The 12,972-nt window shown below is 46.5% G+C and overlaps 2 protein-coding genes across 6 annotated transcripts in view; one reads left to right on the top strand and one right to left on the bottom strand.

Annotated features, from left to right (window-relative positions):
• The window catches only part of LOC139239133 (dynein axonemal assembly factor 10-like), a 237,527-nt gene that overhangs the window by 154,691 nt on the left and 69,864 nt on the right, over positions 1–12,972 (bottom strand). For 2 of the 5 annotated variants that reach the window (XM_070867687.1, XM_070867691.1), the window contains exon 2: positions 4,466–4,639. The exons of 2 other annotated variants lie outside the window; for them this stretch is intronic. The gene's annotated coding sequence lies outside the window, so the exon portion shown is untranslated. Of the gene's footprint in view, positions 1–4,465; positions 4,640–8,862; positions 8,932–12,972 lie in introns of all 5 variants that reach the window. One more of the 5 variants, XM_070867689.1, reaches the window with a different exon arrangement.
• LOC139239132 (SPARC-related modular calcium-binding protein 1-like) overlaps positions 1–12,972 on the top strand; it is a 128,235-nt gene that overhangs the window by 111,040 nt on the left and 4,223 nt on the right. The window lies entirely within an intron of this gene.

The raw sequence follows: 12,972 nt of genomic DNA, 5'->3' as shown, positions 1-12,972 counted from the left end.
GCCAGAGGCAAGTAAAAGCCACATACAACTGGGCTTGGCTGAATCAGCACCCAACACGTTGGAAAGATCTCCATTGCTGAGTAGTTTCTGCTAGCTTTATTATCGAAGCTCTGGATACCCAATTAAAGATTGTTGCTGGTGATACTAGCTGATGAATGATGGATGCCTTTGTACGACTTTCCTTCATCCACTATAACAGCTGCGCTATATTAGGAGATGGAGGAATATCGTAGGCGTGCTCGTCCAATAATATCGCCATGGGTAACTTTTAGCCTGTTTATTTGATGATGAATTTTTGTGTGCAATTAGGGTAAAGATCATTGCTGACCTACACTGACTCTGTGTCCCCCAGTACATTGAGTTTAAGGGCTGGATTTTCTGCCCTTGTTTTTGCCCCAGAGGGGCGGCAACGGCGGTGGTGAGCTCTTCCAGGCGGGCAGCCAGCTTCCAGCACCCCGCCGAGGTTTTCGGGGCCGTTTTCAGCGGGGCACGGAGCATTACCGCCCGGGAGAGGTGAGCCGGTGTGCAACGCCACTGGTTGCGACACCGGCACGATTTTTGACTCCCGCTCGACCCGTACACCCTGCATTGCGCCCTGGTGGGAACGCCTTTGAAAGTGGGCGGTCCAACCTATACTATCTGCAGTGAGGTAAGCAATGCCCACCTCAAGTAAGTGTGATCATTTTTTCTTTATTTTTTTTGCGATTTATATTGTGGTGGCGTGGGCTATGGTTTGGGAATATGTTTGGTAGGTTTTTTTCAAGTTTTTTTTCCTCCCCAGACCTCTCTTAGAGCATTCCGGGGCTGGCTGTTTAGCTCGGGATTTTTACATGCTCAGCCGGCGTAGTGCCCTAAGAGCGGTGTGCAACAAGGCCTTACTGCTCCGCCCCACACTCAGGGCGCAGCTGTTCAATTTTGCTGAATGAGGCGCAAACTTTTTCCAGGCGGTATCAGGATCGACCCGCTGTCGTTAACGACGTAAAATCCGAAAATCCGAAAATCCAGCCCTAAATGTCTTCACAGCCTCACCCTACCTTTGAAGGCATCTTCAGCCTTAGAATCTCTTCAAGTCCCTTTGTTCCTTTGATTCTGGTTTTCTGTATGTGACCCCCCTCCCCTTCCCTTCACTCTGCTATTGGTGACAGAGCCTTTGTCTGCCCTGACACAATCTCATGAACTCCATTCCTACATCTCTAACCTCTTGTGCATTTGCCCCGCTATTGGCGGCCATGCCTTCAGCCATCCAGGCCCCCCGCTCTGGAATTATTTCCCTAAAGCTCTTCGCCTCTCCACCTCACTCTCCTCGTTTAAGACTCTCCTTACAGCCCATCTCTGAGCGAGCTCATTGTCACCCCTACTCCTAGCTCCCTTTGGCTCAGTATCCAGTTTTGTCTGATTGTGCCTCTGTGAAGCTCCTTGGGACATTTTTCTACATTAAAGGTGCTATTTAAATGCAACATCTTATTATCTTCTCCCTCTACCCTTAAAAGCCTCTTAAAACCCATGGCTATGATTAGCCATGATCTTATTGAATGGTGGTGTAGGCGCGAAGGGCCGAATGGCCTACATTTCCTATTTTCTATATTTCTATGTTTTCAACCTCCCAACTCTCCCACCATTGCTGGGCATTTCATATGAATCTTCTTTGAAAAGTGCTTGGGATGCTTTTCCGCTATATAAATGCAAGCTGCAATTGTTGAAAAGACATCAGTGCTAAGGAAAGAAACATCTGAAGTTGGCATTAATAATTTGGGATCATCACAGAGCTGCTCAACTTAGCAAAGTTAGCTTTTCCCCAATTTGGGACTTTTATTCCTGGTCTATCCTTGTCCCTATCCATAACTACCTTGAATCTAACTGAATTATGGTCACTGGCACGCAAGTACTCTCCCACTGACACCTCTTCCACCTGCCCAGCTTCATTCCCCAAAACTAAATCCAGAACCGCCCCCTCCAATGTTTGGCTTGTTACATACTGACTAAAAGAGTTCTCTTGAATGCATTTTAGGAATTCTGCATCTTCTATACCCTTCACACTATATTTGTCTCAATCAATATTAGGATAGTTGAAATCCCCTATTACTGCCCTATGGTTTTTGGACTTCACAGAAATTTGGCTACATATTTGCTCTTCTATCTCCCTCCCACTGATTGGGGGTCTATAATACACGCCCAGCAGTGTGATTATCCCTTTTTTATTTTTCAGTACAACCCATATGGCCTCATTTGATGATCCCTCTAACATAGCATCCCTCCTCACAGCTGTAATAATGTATTTAATCAATACCACAACCTTTCTTCATTATCAACCACACAGCCTATTTTAGTATCATCTGCAAATTGTAATCATACCCCCAACATTCAAGTCCAAGTCATTGATATATACCACAAAAAGCAAGGGACCCAGCACTGAGCCCTGCGGAACCCCACTGGATACAGCATTCCAGGTCACAAAAACACTCATCAACCATTACCCTTTTCTTCCTGCCTCCGAGCCAATTTTGGATCCAACTTGCCACTTTGCCTTGGATCCTATGGGCTATTACTTTCGTGACTAGTCTGCCATGTGGGACCTTATCAAAAGCTTTGCTAAAATCCTTATACACCACATCATACGCACTGCCCTCATCGACCCTCCTGGTTACCGCTTCGAAAAATTCAATCAAGTTAGTCAGACACGATCTTCCCTTAACAAATCCATGCTGACTGTCCTTGATTAATCCATGTCTTTCCAAATGAAGATTTATCCTGTCCCTCTGGATTTTTTCCAATAATTTTCTCACCACCGAGGTTAGGCTGACTGGCCTGTAATTACTCGGTCTGTCCCTTTCTCCCTTTTAAAGAAAGGTACAACATTTGCAGTCCTCCAGTCCTCTGGCACCACACCTGTAGCCAGAGAGGATTGGAAAATGATGGTCAGAGCCTCTGCTATTTCCTCTTTTGCTTCTCTTAGCAGCCTGGGATACATTTCATCCGGGCCTGGGGATTTATCCACTTTCAAAGCTGTTATGCCCCTTAATACTTCCTCTCTCACTATGTTTATCTCGTCTAATATTTTGCACTCCTCCACCCTCATTGCAAAATCTGCATCGCTCCTCTTTTGTGAAAATGGATGCAAAGTATTCATTAAGAATCCTACCCATATCTTCCGCCTGCACACACACATTTCCTTTCTGGTCTCCAATATGCCCGACTCTTTCTCGAGTTAGCCTCTTGCTCTTAATGTATTTATAAAACATCTTTAGGTTTTCCCCTAATCTTATCATCACTAATCTTATACTAAGATTAAACATCTGAACAGAGAACAGATTGCTTGTATCTCTAACATTTGTAATACTTTGTATTATTATTTTTTAGCTCAAAGTGGCACTTCTGATCAATGCACTGCTTCACATGGAACGTTACATAAGAACATAAGAAATAGGAGCAGTAGGCCCTATGGCCCATCGAGCCTGCTCCGCCATTCAATAAGATTATGGCTGATCATCAACCTCAATTCCATTTACCATTAATTGGTAGTGAAACTTGTCTATACAATGATAGGTCAAGTCCTGCCTAGTAAAGGTGGACATTGATGCATCAAACCTGGCAGCACAATGATTCATTGTTCGACATGTGCTGGCAAATATGTATGTAATTGCTAATGCAAACGGTTTTGGGGCATGTTGCTATGAAAGCTAAAAGAGTGCCTAGAAATGCTGTGGGGCATAGGACTTCAGTACCCACATTGATGCATCCTTAATGAACATAATCCAGCGTGATCAGATGGTATAGCTTGGTGTAGTTACGGAACCTGGCAGTACGAGGGAGCTGAATTAACATCAGTAGAGACACAGTCAATTATCTAGCTTCAACTGTATGTGTTCATTCAGTTTTCTCAGACCACCCGACTCAACGACTCATTTCTCCAGAAGATGCCACCAGAGCTTGTGCTTAAGTGATACTAAAGGAGAGATCCTTCTCAGAGATGCCATCTTTCAGCTGAGATGTTAAACAGAGTCCCTGTCTCAGGTGCATGTAAATAATCCCATGTCACTATTCAAAGTAGAGCAGGGGAGTTCTCCTGATGTCCTGGGCCAATATTTATTCCTCAACCAACAAGACTGAAACAGATTATCTGGTCATTATCACATTGCTGTTTGTGGGAGCTTGCTGTGTGCAAATTAGCTGCCGTGTTTCCTACATTACAACAGTGACTACCCTTCAAAAGTACTTCGTTGGCTGTAAAGCAGTTTGGGACGCCCTGAGGTTGTGAAAAGCGCTAAATAAATGCAAGTTTTTCTTTCCTAGGACATGAACGCCTCATACATCTATCTGAAGTTCATCACTCTGTTATTTTGAGGTGCTAACCCATTTATTTCAAACAGGTCAACACGTCCCCTAAAATACTGGAGGAATTTCAGATATGGGTTCGCAGGCTGGTATCCCACAGGCCATTATCTATGTTTCAAATAAAAATACCTACCTCCTAATGGCAGACATCCCAGTCGGAACTGCAATTCCCCAAGCTCGGAGGGTGAGCCATGGTTTTTCATTATAAGCCTCGGATTACCAACATAGCCTCGATGCTCCACTAAAGGCCATGGAGGGTCATTGGTTTCGATTAAATGATCGGAGGACTGGTCTTACAGAGAGATTCCTAAACAGATAGGAACGAAAAGATGTTTTAAGTTCTGGTCACCACATTACAGAAAAGATATGATTGCATTAGAGAGGGTACAGAAGAGATTTACAAGGATGTTGCCTGGACTGGAGAATTTTAGCTACGCGGAAAGATTGGATAGACTAGGATTGTTTTCTTTGGAACATAGGAAGCTGAGGGGAGATCTTATTGAGGGGTATAAAATTATGAGGGACCTAGATAGAATGGATAGGAAGGACCCATTTTGCTTAGCAGAGAGGTCAACATGTAGGGGTCATTTAAAGTAATTGGTAGGAGGTTTAGTGGGGATTTGGGGGCGGAAGTCTTTTCACCTAGAGGGTGGTGGAGATCTAGAACTCATTGCCTGAAAGGGTGGTAGAGGCAGAAACCCTCATCGCATTTAAAAAGTACTTGGATGTGCACTTGAAGTGCCGTAACCTACAAGGTTACGGACCAAGAGCTGGAAAGTGGGATTAGGCTGGGTAGCTCTTTGTCAGCTGGCACGGACATCATGAGCCGAAATGGTCTCCTTCCGTGCTGTAAATTTCTATGGGCCTGGACTTGGTGGCCTTACCGCCCACTGCCGCCGAGTTTTCTGGGCAGTCTCCCCTCAGTGCCTTTTTCGTGGAGGTCTCCCGCCGGTGGGAGGGGAGTACCGCTGGGAACCGCCCACTGATGGCCGCTGGCGAGCAAGTCACGTAAGTGAACTCCCGCCCGCCGAGCTGCCATATTGGTGCGTGTGAGAGTCGGCGCCAGCAAGGGGAAGGACTGCTGCGGGAAGGCAGGTCTAACCCCAACAGTAAGTATGAAGACCTGCAAAAAAAGGTTAGTAAACTTCTGTTATTTTTTTTTTCAGGGGGATGGGCTCCCCCGAAGGTGTTAAAGTGGGTTTTTTTTGTGTTCCCCCCCCCCCCCCTCCCTGGGCCCGACTAAATCCTCGATAGCACTTTGGTGAAGATTGCATTGGCAACCGAGATTGGGAGCTCCCGCCCGCTGTCGCCCAGATTTAGGGCGTAAGTCAATATTTTGCCGCCAAGCAGTACTGGCAGATCTTTTAGAGGAACCTTCCTGCCAAAGTACCGCCCGGTCTCTTGGCGGTTCTTTAGGCGGCACTTGGGCGGGCCTTGGCTTTCACCAAGTTCGGGCCCTTTGATTCCATGATTAAGTTATTGAAAGGTTGCGATTCATGCTCCATCAAACATGAAAGATCCATAATTCATTCACAAAGAGCTAAGTTATCTCTAACTAACCACTAATACCGGTGTTCTTTTTTTATTATTATCGATGCACCAAAGAAGTGCCAAGGCACAAAGTGTAGAACACCTCCAAGGTTGAAAAGAATACAAGAGAAGGAAAAATTAATTGAAAAGTGGTGTTTAGGTGATGCCAAATTTGGGTTTTAAAAGCCTGTAGATTGTAGGATATCTGGGTAATTGTGTATAATGTATACCACAATTTAATCTTCCTTAATCTACCCAAGAGCAAACTAATCCCCTTGTACCTTGCTGTCAATGATGCAATTGTATTATTATCTACTGTTTATATCTTAAACTTTTTGTGCAACACTGTCAGCTGTTTTTTTGATCTTTGCCCGTCTCCGTTTATGCCTCTCCTTTCCTGCCTCTCCTTTCCTGAAGCTTGGAACTTGTGCGAGGTGCAATTCCACAGGCATCCAGAACTATTTTTGTACTATGTGAGATCCATGCTCGCGATTCCCAACACTTGGGTTTCATCATCATCATAGGCAGTCCCTCGAAATCAAGGATGACTTGCTTCCACTCTAAAAGTGAGTTCTCAGGTGACTGTACAGTCCAATACAGGAATTACAGTCTCTGTCACAGTGGTTGAAGGAAAGGGCAGGTTTGCCACACGCTCCTTCCGCTTGTTTTCTGCATGCTCTTGGCAGCGAGACTTGGTGTGCTCAAAGCCCTCCCGGATGCTCTTCCTCCACTTAAGGTGGTCTTTGGCCAGGGATTCCCAGATGCCGGCGGGGATGTTGCACTTTATCAAGGAGGTTTTGAGAGTGTACTTGAACTGTTTCCTCTGCCCACCTGGGGCTCACTTGCCGTGTAGGAGTTCCGTGTAGAGCACTTGCTTTGGGAGTCTCGTGTTGGGCATGTGGTCGAGTGTGGTCAGTGCTTCGATGCTGGGGATGTTGGCCTGAGCGAGAACACTGACGTTGGTGCATCTATCCTCCCAGTGGATTTGCAAAATCTTGCGGATCTGCTGGCCATGAATGGGGAGACACTCATTAAGGACACCGAGACAGTCAGGGTCCATTGGAAGGAGCACTTTGAAGATCTCTTTCACCAAGACTCTGCCTTCGGCACGAGTGTCCTCGACTCCATCCCGCAGTGTGGGTTTCACACAGCTGGTGGCAGCCTGAATGTACACCCACTAGTCACCTTAGCGAATTCCAGCAGATTTCCTTTGGGTCATAGCCAGTGGTTCTTTTGTTGGAAACTAGCGGCACTAGCAGAGACTCACATTGTATAAAGGCAACTTACTGCCTTATCCAAGTGGCTGTTCTTCGAATACAAATCTTGACAGTGAACTTCTGCAGGCCATTCAGATATGATGCCCATCACAGTTGAGTCTCATCTTACATACATACCTACGACAACTTGCATTTATAGAGCTTCCTTAACAGAGTAAAACGTCCCAAGACACTTCCCAGGAGCATAATCAGACAAAAATTCCCCCAAGTCAAAGAAGGAGACATTAGAACAGATGACCAAAAGCTTTAAGGAGGGTCTTAAAGAAGGAATTTTTGGGAGGGAACTCCGGAGTTTAATACATAGAGAGCTGAAGGCACAGGCACCAATGGTGGATGAAGGTAGTGGGGCATGGACAAGAGGCCAGAATTGGTTCGCCGAGATCCCGGTGCGCTGGAGGTTACAGAGATGGGGAAAGAGGTGGGGCGGGCGAGGATGAGAATTTTAAAATGGGGGTGTTTGGGGACAGTGAGCCACTGTAGGTCAGCAAGCAGAGGGATGGCAGGAGAAGTGGATTTTCTTAATCTGTGTGGCTCAGTGCTACACAATGCAATGCACGTATCTACAGGGGGCTCCTTCACCACTGACATCTATCATTAGAATTGCCATTATATTGAGACCATAGTATAATTTTTTTTCAATGATGAGTAAGTCCAACAGTAAATTAAGTTTTGAACTTCAGCTTCCTGTGTCTTGTTTATGATTTGATCCGAGACTCTCGATCAAATCACCTCCTTTTAATTGGCTCCTGGCAGTCCATTGTTAAAGTGGTCACCTTAGCGAATTCTAGCAGACTTCTCTTTGGGTTGTAGCCAGTTATTGTAAAAGTGTTTCACGAAGTATCTTGTGGATTGCGTTTCTCTGCGGCAATTAATTTCACTGAAATTAATTACCACATTCTCAGGCAATGAAATTAATATCAACACCTGTGGCATTGAAGTCCCAGAATTTACCATAAAAGAATTTCAGGCCCTCAAAAATCACTCTGATAAAATGGAACGACTAAGTGGGACTGACCATTTCTCATTCTTTGACATATCATTAGATCTAGAAGTGCTTTTTTCTGACACCAGTGTAGTTGGGCTCCTGAAGTATTCCTCCATATCTAGCTCCAAGTCAAATGCACTCGCCAAGACCAGTGTCCCAGCAGACCCATTAAAACAAGTCTTCCCAGTGGCTCCTGCTGACTTACAGCTGGCTTTACAGGATTCTACATTTAGAAGCCTGGCAGCGCCAGTGCAAGATTAAAGCACATTAAGGAAAAAGAGAAAAAAAATCTAATATTTATATAGTGTCTTTCACGATCTAAGCACTTTGCAGCTTATTAAAGCCACTGACCTCTGGGGAGGTGTGATCGGCAGAGAGGGGGTAGGGAAAGCCAACTCCAATGGCACCCTCCTCCTGACGAAATGCTTAGAACACGGCCTCATCATAACCAATACCCTGTTCGGTCAGAAAGACAAATATAAAGCTTCATGGCAACACCCTCACTCCAAGCACTACATCATTGTCCGAGCGAGGGACCGCAAGGACGTCCACATCACCCGTGCCATGACAGGAGCTGATGATTGCTGGACGGACCACCACCTAATTCGCTCCGTCATCACCATCAACATTGCCCCCAAACAGCAACGGAAACAGAAACAATGCCGCAGGAAAATCAACACCGGTGCATTCAAAGATCCTGCTAAGAAAGCCCTATTCAGCAAATGTCTTGCTACTAACCTGATGACTCCCAGTGACCCAGAGTGTCCACAGTACCTGGTCAACCCTCAAGGCTTCCATAAACAGCAGCTGCGAAAAGACGCTCAGTAACTCGACCAGGAAACACCAAGATCAGTTGTGTTATGTCTTTAATACTCTTAAGAATGACTCCACGAGGTCTGGTATTGTACTTGAGCTGCTGTGACCTTAGTCCCATTTATTGTAACTCCAGAGGCACAAGCATGGTGGGCAGCCTTTTATACTGGGCCCTGCACACCTATGCAGATGACCCTCAGGTCTCCCACTGCAGTGCCCTCTGGTGGCACACCTTATGTGACTATACAGTTAGTATACATGGTCTACATACATGACATCACTTCCCCCCGAAGTCTTTAATGCAAATTGACTCGTACATTGACGGTGAGCTGGGCTTTGCTCTTACTGGTTGACCATTGGAGGGTCACTTCTAGCTTGGGTGGGTTGGTAGTGAGATTTGTTGCTAGTGGAGGTCCCCTGGTTGTGAGTCCATGAATACTCCATTCTCCCCCCCCACACAGAGATCATGCTAATGGCCCGTTACATGCAAGTTGCATTCAAGTTCATCACATGGGTTTTACATTTACATCTTGGTACATTTGTTGGGTGGATTACAGTTACATTTCTTTTTGTGTGGTACATTTGCATGAGTAGTACAGGTATATCAATACAGGTACACAAGGACAGTCTAGTTCCAGCACGGCTGGATGAGATCCGGGTCGTCTGGTGGCGGCGCATGCTAGTGAGTCTGTGGGCGAGGTGAGCTCATTTTGCTCAAGTTGCCGGAGTTCAGGGCTTTTGCCGTGTCGGGTGACTCCTAGTGTCGGGCAAGCCCAAAGACAGTTGATGACCTCCCTGTCCTTTTCGTTTGCACAGTGTCGCTGCTGATCTCTGGGAAGCGGGTCTGAGCGAGTGAGTGTTCCGTCTAAGTGACGGTGGGGCTGCCTCGTCCTGTCTCGCAATTCACAGGGGACTGCTGACTCGCTTTCCTTGAGGACACCGTTGTGAGCACTCTCTCGTTTGGGATCCTGGCTGATCCAGGTCCCGTTCGGAGGAGCCGTTGCGGGTGACCCTTTGCTCTTGGGCATTGCCATGGTAGCGAGTGGGTTTGTGGGCTGTGCATTTTCCACCCGGGTGGTGGGCCACGGTAGCCGACTGCGAGCATAGGCGCAGTTTACTGTTTCTGGCCTGTGGCGGTTCATGCCATCGGGTGCCTGCAATGTTAAATCGATCTGAGGCAGGGTATCGCTACCGGTGTCTCTGCTCTCCGGGGATCATTTACTCTGCGGCTTGTCTACTTCTGTCAGCTGTGGGGACACTTTATGATACATTGTTCTGGTCCCGGGGACGCAGGCTACAGCATTGGGTAGCCCGCTGGACCTGTATACGACCGTTAGCACAGGGGACGTTGATCGCTGGAGGGATGAAGTCTTCCCAGTTCCAATGAATCTTCCCCATCCATCTTCTTCCAAGTAGCGTTGGTCCATCACCTGAAACAATCCACAATGGTAAATTGTGCACCGCGCCATCATGGGATACACATCTGCACTACCAACAACTGATATCAGTTCCTTGGTGTAGGTGTGCAGCTTTGCCTGAACTGGGACCAGCTTGGGTCGTTCAGTTTGATCGTTCCATAGCCTCTCAAAGGCTTCCTGGCTCATTACTGACTCACTCACTCCCGTGTCCACTTCCATGAAGACTGGAACACCATTTATCTCGACTTCCATTATCACTGGAGGACAATCTGTGGTGCAGGTATATACTCCATACACTTCATCCTGGGACTGAGCTGCCTCTCTAGCCATCTCCTCGTAATCCGTGCTGGATTCGCAGCCATCTGCTGACTCCTCTTCCACGTGGTGAGTCACAACTCTTTTGCACATTCGCTGGAGCCTTTGTGCTGCAGTCTTTGTGCTGAAGCCTTTGCACACAGTCTCTGAACCGACACTGATGAGCCCTGTGATTAAATCCGCAACACCAGCATGGTGCTACTCGACTTACGTTTGCACCCCTCGGCGGACTCTGAGTTAAAGGACTCGGGGGGCCTGTACCCTCTGCCCTGGGAAGATTCACATTCAACAGTTCTGCCTGTGAAAGGCGCCATTCTATTTACAGTGCTTGCTGGGTTTGGGTCCTGAGAGTAAGTCAACATCTGCTTGGAGCGGCAGCTTGAGGTCATGAACACCTGGCTGATGCTGATGGCCTTCTGCAGAGTGATGGTGGTTTCGGCAGACAGTAGCCTGTGAAGAAGAGCTTCATGACCGATGCCAATTATGAAGATGTCCATATAGGAGGGCCAAATGGCAAGCGAGCCCCAGGTGCGCAGAGGAAACACTTCAAGGACACCCTCAAAGCCTCCTTGAAAAAAATGTAACAGCCCCACCGACATCTGGAAATCCTTGGCCTAAGACCGCCCAATGTGGAGGAAAAGCATCTGGGAAGGCGCTGAACACCTTGAGTCTCTTCGCCGAGAGCAAGCTGAAGCCAAGCATAGAGTAAGGAAGGAGCGGCGGCAACCCAGGCACCCCACCCACCCGTTCCTTCAACCACCGAATGCCCCACCTGTGACAGGGACTGTTGGTCCTGCATTTGACTCTTCAGTCACCTGAGAACTCATTTCCAGTGTGGAAGCAAGTCATCCTCGACTTTGAGGGACTGCCTATGATGATGATAAAATACTTTTGAAGTGTAGTAACTGTTGTAAGGTAGTAAATGTGGCAGCCAATTTGTGTTCAGCAAGGTCCCATAGCACAGCAATGAGATAAATACTGGCCAGGGCACCAGAGATAACTCCCCTGTTGTTCTTCAAAATAGTGTCTGTCATGAGATCTTTTACATCCACCCGAGATTGCAAACGGGATTTCGGTTTAATGTCTCATCCGAAAGACAGCACCTCTGACAGTGCAGTACTCCCCTAACTACTGCACCAGGGCCTAGATATTGTGCTCAAGTTTTTGGAGTGGGACTTGATTCTACAAACTTCTGAATCAGAGGCGAGTGTGCTACCAAATGAGCTGTGGGTAACATGGCTATCTAAGGCTGCTTTTGCACTACAGTTGCACCATTGGTGCGAGCTGCATTTGCTTTGAACTAAAGTCGTTTTGTAGGCACCCAGCCCGATACAGAAGAAGATGGTCGGGAAAATCTGATCGGTAATTTGAATGAATGAAATACGGATAAGAAGGCCAAGGTTTTCCTCTGTGGGGGAATCACACTGGAAATATGGTTAGAAGGGCTTTACACCTGTCTGCGGATCCCAGCTCTGACCAGGTGGACTTAAGAACATAAGATATAGGAACAGGAGTGGTCCATACGACCCCTTGAGCTGCACCACTATTTAATAAGATCATGGCTGAACTGTAAGCACTAGTACTTCAGCCCTGTATTGTACAACTCAGTGTTCTCTCCAGACACCGCACAGGTTTCAAAGGTCAGAGTCTTTAATTGCACGGCTATGTGTCTCTCACAGTTCAAGTGAAAATTTTGCATACACACCATTTGCTGAAATCCACAGGTGTGGGGTTAGGGTAAACTCGTTGTTCCCACACTCACAATCTCACCACCAATCAGCCTTCACTTCGAGTACGGCCTCCCCGAATTTACCCTTTTTTGTTCACTTTTCATTGAGGTGAGTTTCCTCTTCAGTCACCTCTCTCTTTCTCATTCACTCTCTCTTTCTCACCTCCTAGTGGGTGGCTCAGTGTAATAATGGAGTTTAGCACTTGGCATCATCTCGTGCCAAAAAAGCCCCTAGTACGCTAAGTGTTGTTACATAGTTCAAAATAACTTTGCAATAAACGTTAATACACTGGAATCCTAATAAAGTTATAGCAAGTTTGCCAAGAAATGTTAGGCTTCAGTGGAGAATTCCATAAACCAGCATTTTATGCTGCCAGTGTACACCGCAGGCCATTCAATCATTCATTCAGCTAGTCTAAAGAAAAACAGGAAATACTGAACTAAAATATATTTATTGCACATAAATTATTACATTTCTCAAATGTGGTGCTGTCTTCAGGGTAGTCTGACAATGACCTCATTGTATTTAATGTGATGCTAGTTTAAAATCATTACAGCCACATTCTACAATTT

The sequence above is a fragment of the Pristiophorus japonicus genome, chromosome 26, assembly GCF_044704955.1.
Source record: "Pristiophorus japonicus isolate sPriJap1 chromosome 26, sPriJap1.hap1, whole genome shotgun sequence".
Classification (NCBI taxonomy): domain Eukaryota; kingdom Metazoa; phylum Chordata; class Chondrichthyes; family Pristiophoridae; genus Pristiophorus; species Pristiophorus japonicus.
The sequence above is the reverse complement of the archived record's forward strand: the minus strand, read 5'-3'. Positions and strand labels throughout refer to the sequence as shown.